General features: G+C 39.3%; 1 pseudogene; it reads left to right on the top strand.

Annotated features, from left to right (window-relative positions):
* The first annotated feature begins 5,720 nt into the window (after positions 1-5,720).
* Positions 5,721-6,443, top strand: LOC130034237 (SAP domain-containing ribonucleoprotein-like; annotated as a pseudogene).
* The last annotated feature ends 2,448 nt before the right edge of the window (positions 6,444-8,891 follow it).

Below are 8,891 nucleotides of genomic sequence, written 5' to 3'. Positions count from 1 at the left end.
AGATTAGCAGCAATCTTTCAAAGGGCAGTATGACCCTGCTCTGAATCATTTCCTTCAAAACTAATCTTGAGGAACATGAAAGTTAAATGTTCCTAGCAATCTCAATCTATTTGGTCCTTGCCCTTTCAACAAAGAATTCAAAACCAAATCTCTAATCTAAAAGAATATGAGTTACCATATGGAGACTGAAGCACTCCAGATGTTTTGATTTTTTTAATTTGGCTAAGTGCAGCCAGAAAGCTGCTGATACTTTGTCAGAGGACTGCTAGGAAAGAAAATATAACTAGTTATAATTAAAGGTTTGATTGGGCAGCTGGAGCGTAGTATAGCTGGTCGAATGCTTGCTTTGCATGCAGTCAACCCAGGTTTGACCCTTACCACCTCATATGGTTCCTCTAGCCCACTAGGAGTAATCCCTGAGCATAGCCAGTATTTAGCCCCATGTACCACTGTAGCTTAATTATGACACTAGAAAGAATCTAGTGTACCAAAATTATCTCAAAAGACCCAAGATTCAGTATTTCTTTATGTTGGAATATAGCTCTAAACATTTTAGGTTTAACATTAATTTTTCCTTTCTCATCTACCACTGCCACAAGGAATTTAGATTTATTTGGTTACACCCATCGCAGTGCTCCTGAAGCACTCCCTTTACTCTGTGTTTATATTTAACTTCTCCTCTGTGCTCTCTTACCCTATCTGTTAATCACCTATTTCCCTAAATCAGACTCTGTGACTTATAAGGTCAGATTCTTCTAAGGACTCTGAATATTGTATTTGTAAGTAAAATATTGCTCTTCTCTTTCCCTTACGTCCTTTGCATAGTTTACTTTAGAGCAATATCCTTTTTGTATAGACACAGGAAGACAGTTAATGCTATGCTTTTGTAACTTGGGAGTTAATTAATTCTGAATATTATTTACTCCTGGACATCTGTCATATTTACTCAACTTAAACCTCAGTTGTCCTTAGTTCCTAGCAGCCCCAAAGCAGGGTCCCGGTAATGGGACTGGATGGATCCAGGGTAAGCGGTAAGCTACCCTGGCATCAAAACGGGACAGGCCAGTTACCGTAAAACTTATAATAAGTTAAGAGCATGGTTGTGGATAAATTCTGTTGTGATCCAAGGAGAAGTGACTGAACAAGGACCCTGCAGGGATTAGGAAGTACTAATGTGGCCTGAGGACTGTGGTCTGGGATCTATAGCTAGATGTCCCCAGAAGAGTTATCCTATAAGCTTAATATATCTCTTACTGTGCCCATACAAAATGACAAGAAAGACTATTAAGAAGTAAATCTAAGATGATTTTTTATATATCTAAGGAAAGGAGAAGTATGTGCTTAGATGACATTCCACCATTGAGCTGATCTAGCGGAGGAGATCTTTGTCTTAGAAGAGCTTCCCCAGAAGAAATGAAAGGGCATTACATATGTTGATTATGCTATCTGACCAAGGTGTAATTGCTTCTCCCACTGCCTGGAGTTTGGACTCTATACTGAGGCTATGAGAATGAGCATGGGAGAGTAGCATGAGGGACAGGAAGATACAGGAATGAGGGGCAAGATAAGATTAGGATGGGGCTTTCAGTGAGATTGGAGTAGGTGCATCGGGAGAATGGAATAAATGGGGGACCAAGATAGGAATAAATAGCAACCGATCACCAATCAACCTGCTGTCCTGTTCCCTCCTTCATGCCTCTGTTGGACATATTGGAGAAGCAGCTCATGGCCACTGAATGCATCTGGAGAGAGAGCCCAAGCTACTTATTTGTGATTACACACTCTTAAGGACTTACACTTCTCCTAGGGTTCCTGCTGGAGTATCATTTCAGGATGTCCTGGTGTAGAACTCGACTCATTCATCTTCCAAGCACCGAGTCTGAAGCAATTATGGCCATACCTCTTTGCCTCTAGTGCATACTTCTCAGCAGATGTGCTTTTTGGTTGGTTTGGTTTGGCATGGTTTGGCTTAGTTTGGTTTGGTTTTTGTTTACTTTTATGTCCTGGGATTGAACCTAGGGCCTGGTCTATGCCAACTACTGATGGGTTTGTTTATTTGTTTATGTGGGGACCACACCCGGGTGTGCTCAGTACTTGCATATGAGAAGTCCTGAGTACAATCTGGGTGCCTTCAAACCAAGAATAGTAATGGTCACTGTCTCTGTCCTCCCATTGTTCATAGATTTGCTTGAACATGCCCGGTGACGTCTCCATTGTGACAATTGTTACTGTGTTTGGCGTATCGAATACGTCACGGGTAGCTTGCCAGGCTTTGCAGTGTGGGCAAGATACTTTCAGTAGCTTGCCAGGCTCTCCGAAGGGGCGGAGGAATCAAACTCGTTTCAGCCATGCTGGCCGCTTGCAAATGCCCTACCGCTGTGCTATTAACAAAAATATATGATGATGATGATGATGATGATGATGATGATGATGATGATGATGATAGTAATAATGATGTTTTTTTTTTGCTTTTTGGGTCACACCCGGCATGCACAGGGGTTACTCCTGGCTCTGCACTCAGGAGTTACTCCTGGCGGTGCTCAGGGGACCATATGGGATGCTGGGAATTGAACCCGGGTTGGCCGCATGCAAGGCAAACGGCCTACCCGCTGTGCTATCTCTCCAGCCCCAATAGTAATAATGATGAAATAAAATAATAGAATTGAACTTTGGTTGTGGTAGGCAGGGAAGGTTGGGGCCACACTGAGAAGTGCTCAGGGATTACTCTTGTCTGCACTCAGAGGTCAGTCCTGTTGGTGCTTGTGGGACCATAGGTGGTTAACTGGAGTTGCAAAATAATATGCAAAGTAATTTCCTTACCTGCTATTTCTCCAACACCCACGGATGGTTTTTCATGTGACTTCAGACTTTTAGACTTCTGATTCCTCCAATTCTCTTTGTCTGTGCCTTACAATTCCCAGGTCCTCCCCACTTTTATTTCAGTTTGTGACATCTAGACAGTGCAATGAAGTATGCCCCTTAGCAACAGCCTGACAATTAAGAGTCATTTCCCAGGTTAGCAGCTCTCTTTTGTGGAACTTGATAGCATTATTTGATTAAAAACCTAAAACTACAGAGCAAAGAATAAAAGACCCAGGAGACAAAAGGGACTGTAAGAGGTCAAAGAACTTCCTTCTCTTGAAAGATCAATAATACTTAAAATGCATCCAATTACTATCAAATAGCTGATTTAAACTTTCCCCCCAAAACAAACAAAATTTCTATTCACAAAAGAGAAAACGGTTAGTAGAGCGAAGGTTTCTGTAGCAATCTGGAAATCTCAACTCTTCTAACCTGCAAGGTAATTAAATTATGAAGTGAACTAGGTTATAGGATTGCTTCTGGGAACTGACTGACCAGATTATGGCCTGCCCATTAAGGAGACAATTGGTTATTTACCAATCCCCAAGGCTGGGTCAAATTGCCCTATTGTTAGTAAGGCCTTCTGCTAGGTGTGAGCTGTTAAGAGTTACATATGCTGTGTGTTATGCTTTCAGGATAGTAGGGAGGGCTTTACCCAACAGAATGGATGGGAAGGAGCTGGGGATGTACCCAAGGCATAGGGTTCATGCTTCCCATATATGAGCTCATGAGTTCAATCTCTGTCATCTCTACAAACAAAGAATGGAAAAGAATACCCGAGAAAACAGAAAATGCAAGGTTAAAATCTGAAAAGACAAGTACGACTCATACGGGTGATTCCTGCTGGATTTTACTGGATAATAAAGCGATGTGGAGACAAGAAAACATACATAGCAAGAAAAACATGTTGGGGTGTGCCCTGCAAAAGGTTAGGGTATCTGAGGGTATACCTTATTGAAAGAGCTAAATATCTAGTGAGACCAGTATTTTTTTAAGTTTTTTTTTTTGCCTTTTAGGTCACACCTGGAGATGCACAGGGGTTACTTCTGGCTCTGCACTCAGGAGTTACTCCTGGCGGTGCTCAAGGGACCATATGGGATGCTGGGAATCGAACCTAGGTTGGCTGCAACCAAGGCAAACTCCCTACCCGCTGTGCTATCTCTCCAGCCCCGAGACCAGTATTTTTAACAGCACTTCTCAGCCCAAAGATTTCTGTGGGCCCCCGGATATTTCATGGGGACCACGGGTGAAAAATCACATCAATGAGAGGTCACAACATGAGACTGAGGACCAACTGATAGGCAGGAAGTAAACAAAGTTAGATGGGTGCCACAGTCTTAAAAAGAATGATAAACATTCCCATTCTGCCAACAGGTATCAGGTATGGTATGAAGTTGATGGTTAATTTAGACATGACTGAACATGAATCACCAACATCAGTTTTTCAAAAATCTCAGCGACACCTCTGCAAACCATAGATTAAAGAGATTAATCAACTGACTCATTTAATGGGAGACTCAGATTTCTACATAAAGCTGCTATCTTATTTTGTACCTGCTACTGATTAGAAGGGGTTTGACGGAGACAAATCTGTTTCTAGTCTGAAATAACCAGTGAAGGAGAAACAGGTACATCCTATCTTTTCAGCATTTTCTTGTTGTCTAAAAAGTACAGGAATAACTGAATAGAATATAATGCCTTTATTGATAAAAAACAACTTAGGTTGGGCAGGATGTCTACCACCATAGGCTGTAGATCAAGCTTCAAAGATGAGTGGGCGTTTGGTAGAGTTAGAGTGATGTGAAAAATGTATGTTGGGGGACAGAGTAACAGTACAATGGGTAGGGCATTTGCCTTACAAGTGGCTGACCTGAGTTTGATCCCTGGCATCCAATATGGTCCCCTGAATACTGTCAGGAGTGATTACTGAGCGCAGAGTCAAGAATAAGCCCTGAGCATCTCTGGGGGTGGCTCTCAAAGAAAAAATATATACATATATGTATGTATTTGTGTGTATATCTATACATATATATGTATATATATGTAGTTAGTAGTTTACCAGTAGATTCATGCATACTTATTAGAGGGGACTGCGGGTATTGCACAATTGAAGAACATGCAATGAATATACATCAATTGCATGGGAAAATGATGACATCATTAGAGGTATAATTTTAGTATGGTAATGAGGATAAAACTGATTGTAGGTTGAGGAGGGTTCCAATGCAAACTTCACTGAGTGGTACCGTCTAGCCAGGTATCTGAGGTTTTAATTAGCACACAAGAATTTGTAGGGTTCTGTCTTGGTCCCATCAAAACCTAAGAAAGTTGGGGCTGGAGAGATAGTAAAGTGGGTAGTAAACACTCAGCTATGCTCTACCACCAAAAAAAAACCTTTTTAAATTCAAATATTCATCTTTATATGGGTTATACAACATGTTCTAAACTTTAACTTCATATTTTGCAGAAGTCACACCATCTTTAAAGAGTTACTTAATCTTCAGTAAGACAAAATAATCTCCCAATAGCAATTATTTTGTCAGTGTCCAGATGAGACTTAAACCTAAATACTTACATCTTCTCCATCATTGATCATATTACTAACACTTTGCTTTAAAAAAAAGTGAACCCTAAAGAAACCCATTGTTCTTATGTGATTTTAACACTCATCTCTAATTGAAATGGACTTAACTAAACAACACATACCCACAGAAATGTTCTAATACAAATGTCTTAACTACTTGCATAATAGCTACCCTTTTATTGCTCTTCATCTAATACTTGGAGATTTAGGCTTAAAATTAGTGATAGAGGCTCTCGGAGGCGGAGGCTGCTGGTGTGTGGGGCGGGGAGGGGCAACGAGATGGCAACGGAGACGGTGGAGCTGCATAAGCTGAAGCTTGCTGAGCTGAAGCAGGAATGTCTTGCTCGTGGATTGGAGACCAAGGGAATAAAACAAGATCTCATTAACAGACTCTAAGCATATCTTTAAAAGCATGTTGAAGAGGAGGCAAATGAAGAAGATGTACTGGGAGATGAAACAGAGGAGGAAGAACCAAAGCCCTTAGAACTGCCCTTTAAAGAGGAAGAACCTCTGAAAAGACAGTTGATGTGGCAACAGAGAAAAAAGTGCTAAAAATTACATCTGAAATACCACAGACTGAGAGGATGCAGAGAAAGCCAATGTACCTGTGATTTTGGAGAGTAAGAAAGCTGCCCGAGCAGCTAGATTTGGAATTTCTTCAGTTTTATCAAAGGGAATGTCATCTAACTCCAAACCTATGGTTAATCTGGATAAGCTAAAGGAACGAGCACAAAGATTTGGTTTGAATGTCTCTTCAATCTCCAGAAAGTCTGAAGATGATGAGAAGCTGAAAAGGAGGATGGAGAGATTTGGGATTGTCACAAGTTCAGCTGGAACCAGAACTACAGAGGATACAGAGGCAAAGAAGAGGAAAAGAGCAGAGTGCTTTGGAATTGCCTGATGAAAAGCTTTTGCTTTCTGTTCTCCAGTGGTTTCTGGCTCTCCGATTCTTCTTGATCACATGTGTATCTCAATGCACAGTCATGTGCCAAGCTTTTGTCTCGCAATAAGGGAACATGTACCCCAGGTGCATCTGTGAACTTAGGCAGCCATTTGACTTACTGCTGTTTCAACTTTCAATTTGTTTTGTGTTTTTTTACTATTATTTTGCTTGTTAATAAAAATTTTTTAAAAAATAATTAAAAAAATAGTGATAGCTCCTGGGAAATATGGCAACGATTTGAAAGAGAAAAATATGTGACAAGTGTATTGGTATCGAGGTTTCAACTGAGTTTTCTGACGGTAAAGCATCAGCATATGTTGAGTGCATATTCAAGAGTAACCCCTGAGCATGGCATGGTGTGGCAAAAAATGTTGCAAAATGGTTTCTTCCAGAGATGGCTGTCACATCATCCAAACTTCAAGACTCAGACCTGTTTGAGTTTTCTATTTTTTAATTTTAGGGACTATACTTTTCAATACTTTTTATGATAGGTTTCATACATACACTTTTACAACACTACACACCATATATGAGTGTCTCCTGCCTCAATCAACTCTTCCTTCATGTTATTCACTGTGGGGAGTTCAGTTTTGAAGACTAGTTCTTATACTCCATTGTTTTTGGCCATTTGTTTTCCCCTTACTGTTTCTTTATATCCAACATGAGACAGGTCATTCTATATCTGTCCCTCTTCTTCTGATTTGCTTTGTTTGACATGACACCCTCCAGATCCATTCATGCAGCAGAAAATTGTATGATTTTGTTATACATAATCATTTTCTTATAGCTGAAAATACAAAATTGTGTGTCCATGTATATATATAATACATATATATATATATATATATATATATATCATGGTTTCTTTACTCAGTTTTTGGACAGATTGTTCTTGTTTCCAGATTTTGGCAAATATCAATAGTGCTACAGTGAACATATAAGTGCAAATGTCTTTTGTAAATATATTTTGTTCCCTGGGTTAGATACGAAGAAGTTGAATTGATGGTTCATATGGAAACCTAGTTATTAATTTATTGAGAAGAGTCCATAGTGTTTTCCAAAAAGATTGAACCAGCCAACTGTCTCACTAGCAATGGACAAAGGCCTTTCCCTCTCATATCCACACTGACATTGATTGTTTTTGTTTTTTTATGTGTGAGATGGTGTGACATACCTAGTGAGATATCTTATTATTGTTTTGATATGCATTTCCTTGATGGTAAGAGATGCAGAACATTATTTCATATATATGTTGACTATTTGTGTATCTCCTTTGAGGAATTTTCTCTTCCTCCCTTCTTTCCTTCCATAATCTTTGATGGTGCTTTATTCAGTTATATATACATATGTAGCACTATATATACATACATATGTAATCACTTTATTTATATATATACACATATATACATCTTGGATGTTAACCTGTCATCAAAAGAGTGGTGAACAAATATTATCTCTGAGAATCTGAGATGTCTTTTTTTGCTTTGGCTATTTGTTTAGTAGTGCAGATGCTTCTTGAATTGATGCAATCCTATCTGTTGATATTTGCTTCAGTATGCTTGATCAATGGCATTGAATCATTGAAGATGCTTCTAGATTCAATGCCAAGTAGAGCTCTGCTTGTGTTTTCCTTAATATAACTTATGCATTCAGGTCTATATCTTGTTCTTTACTCCATTTTGAAGGGCTTTTATTCATAGTGTGAGACATAGGTTTGAATTAATTTTTTACATGTAACTGGCCAGTTTAAAATTTTGTTTAATTATTTGTATATAATCCTTTGTGAGTGAGGCTTGTCACATGATCAACATCGGTACCCACTTACTTCATCATAGGTGCCAGAGACTACGTTTTCACCAACCACAACAGATACTGGGAGTTTGCTCTGGGACATTGCTCACTTCCTCTACCTTAGAAATTTCTGCATTGTCAAGCTCCCTTGTGTGTCAGCACCTATCTCTTTGCTCCACTTTCCCACAACAGCACATACAGATACCTTTTTGCCTTTGATCATATATATCTAAAGCAGGCAGAAGTGGAAGACTAAAGCATGTTTAATTTAGTGGTAGTGGTTGGAAAAGAGGTCAGCTTAGGATACCAATCAGAGCCTCAGAACTCAGACATTGGCTCTACAACTAAGACCCAATGTCATTTTCAATTTTCTGAGTGACCTTAAGTCTCTGATGAGTCACAACAGTCGTTGAGTCACAAACAGAATGAGAATGATCATAATCACAAGAGAAATAGGTTTTCTGCCTATGGGTCTTTCTCATCTCTCCATGCTCTTCTAGGAAGTTGAGAAGAGGTTGTGTCTTTATTATTTGGGTGGCATGTCATAATTTCTTTCAAACAATAAACATCTGCCATTTCCTAACTCTCTCTGAAATCTGATTTCCTTATCTACGGTGTAGGGATAAACATTGCCTCATAGTATATCACAGAATTATTGTGAAGTTCATTTTTATTTTTTTTGCTTTAATTGTTGGGGGAGCCACACTTTCT

The sequence above is a fragment of the Sorex fumeus genome, unplaced genomic scaffold (genome assembly GCF_029834395.1).
Source record: "Sorex fumeus unplaced genomic scaffold, SorFum_2.1 ptg000058l, whole genome shotgun sequence".
Classification (NCBI taxonomy): domain Eukaryota; kingdom Metazoa; phylum Chordata; class Mammalia; order Eulipotyphla; family Soricidae; genus Sorex; species Sorex fumeus.
This window is presented reverse-complemented; position numbering and strand designations above follow the sequence as displayed.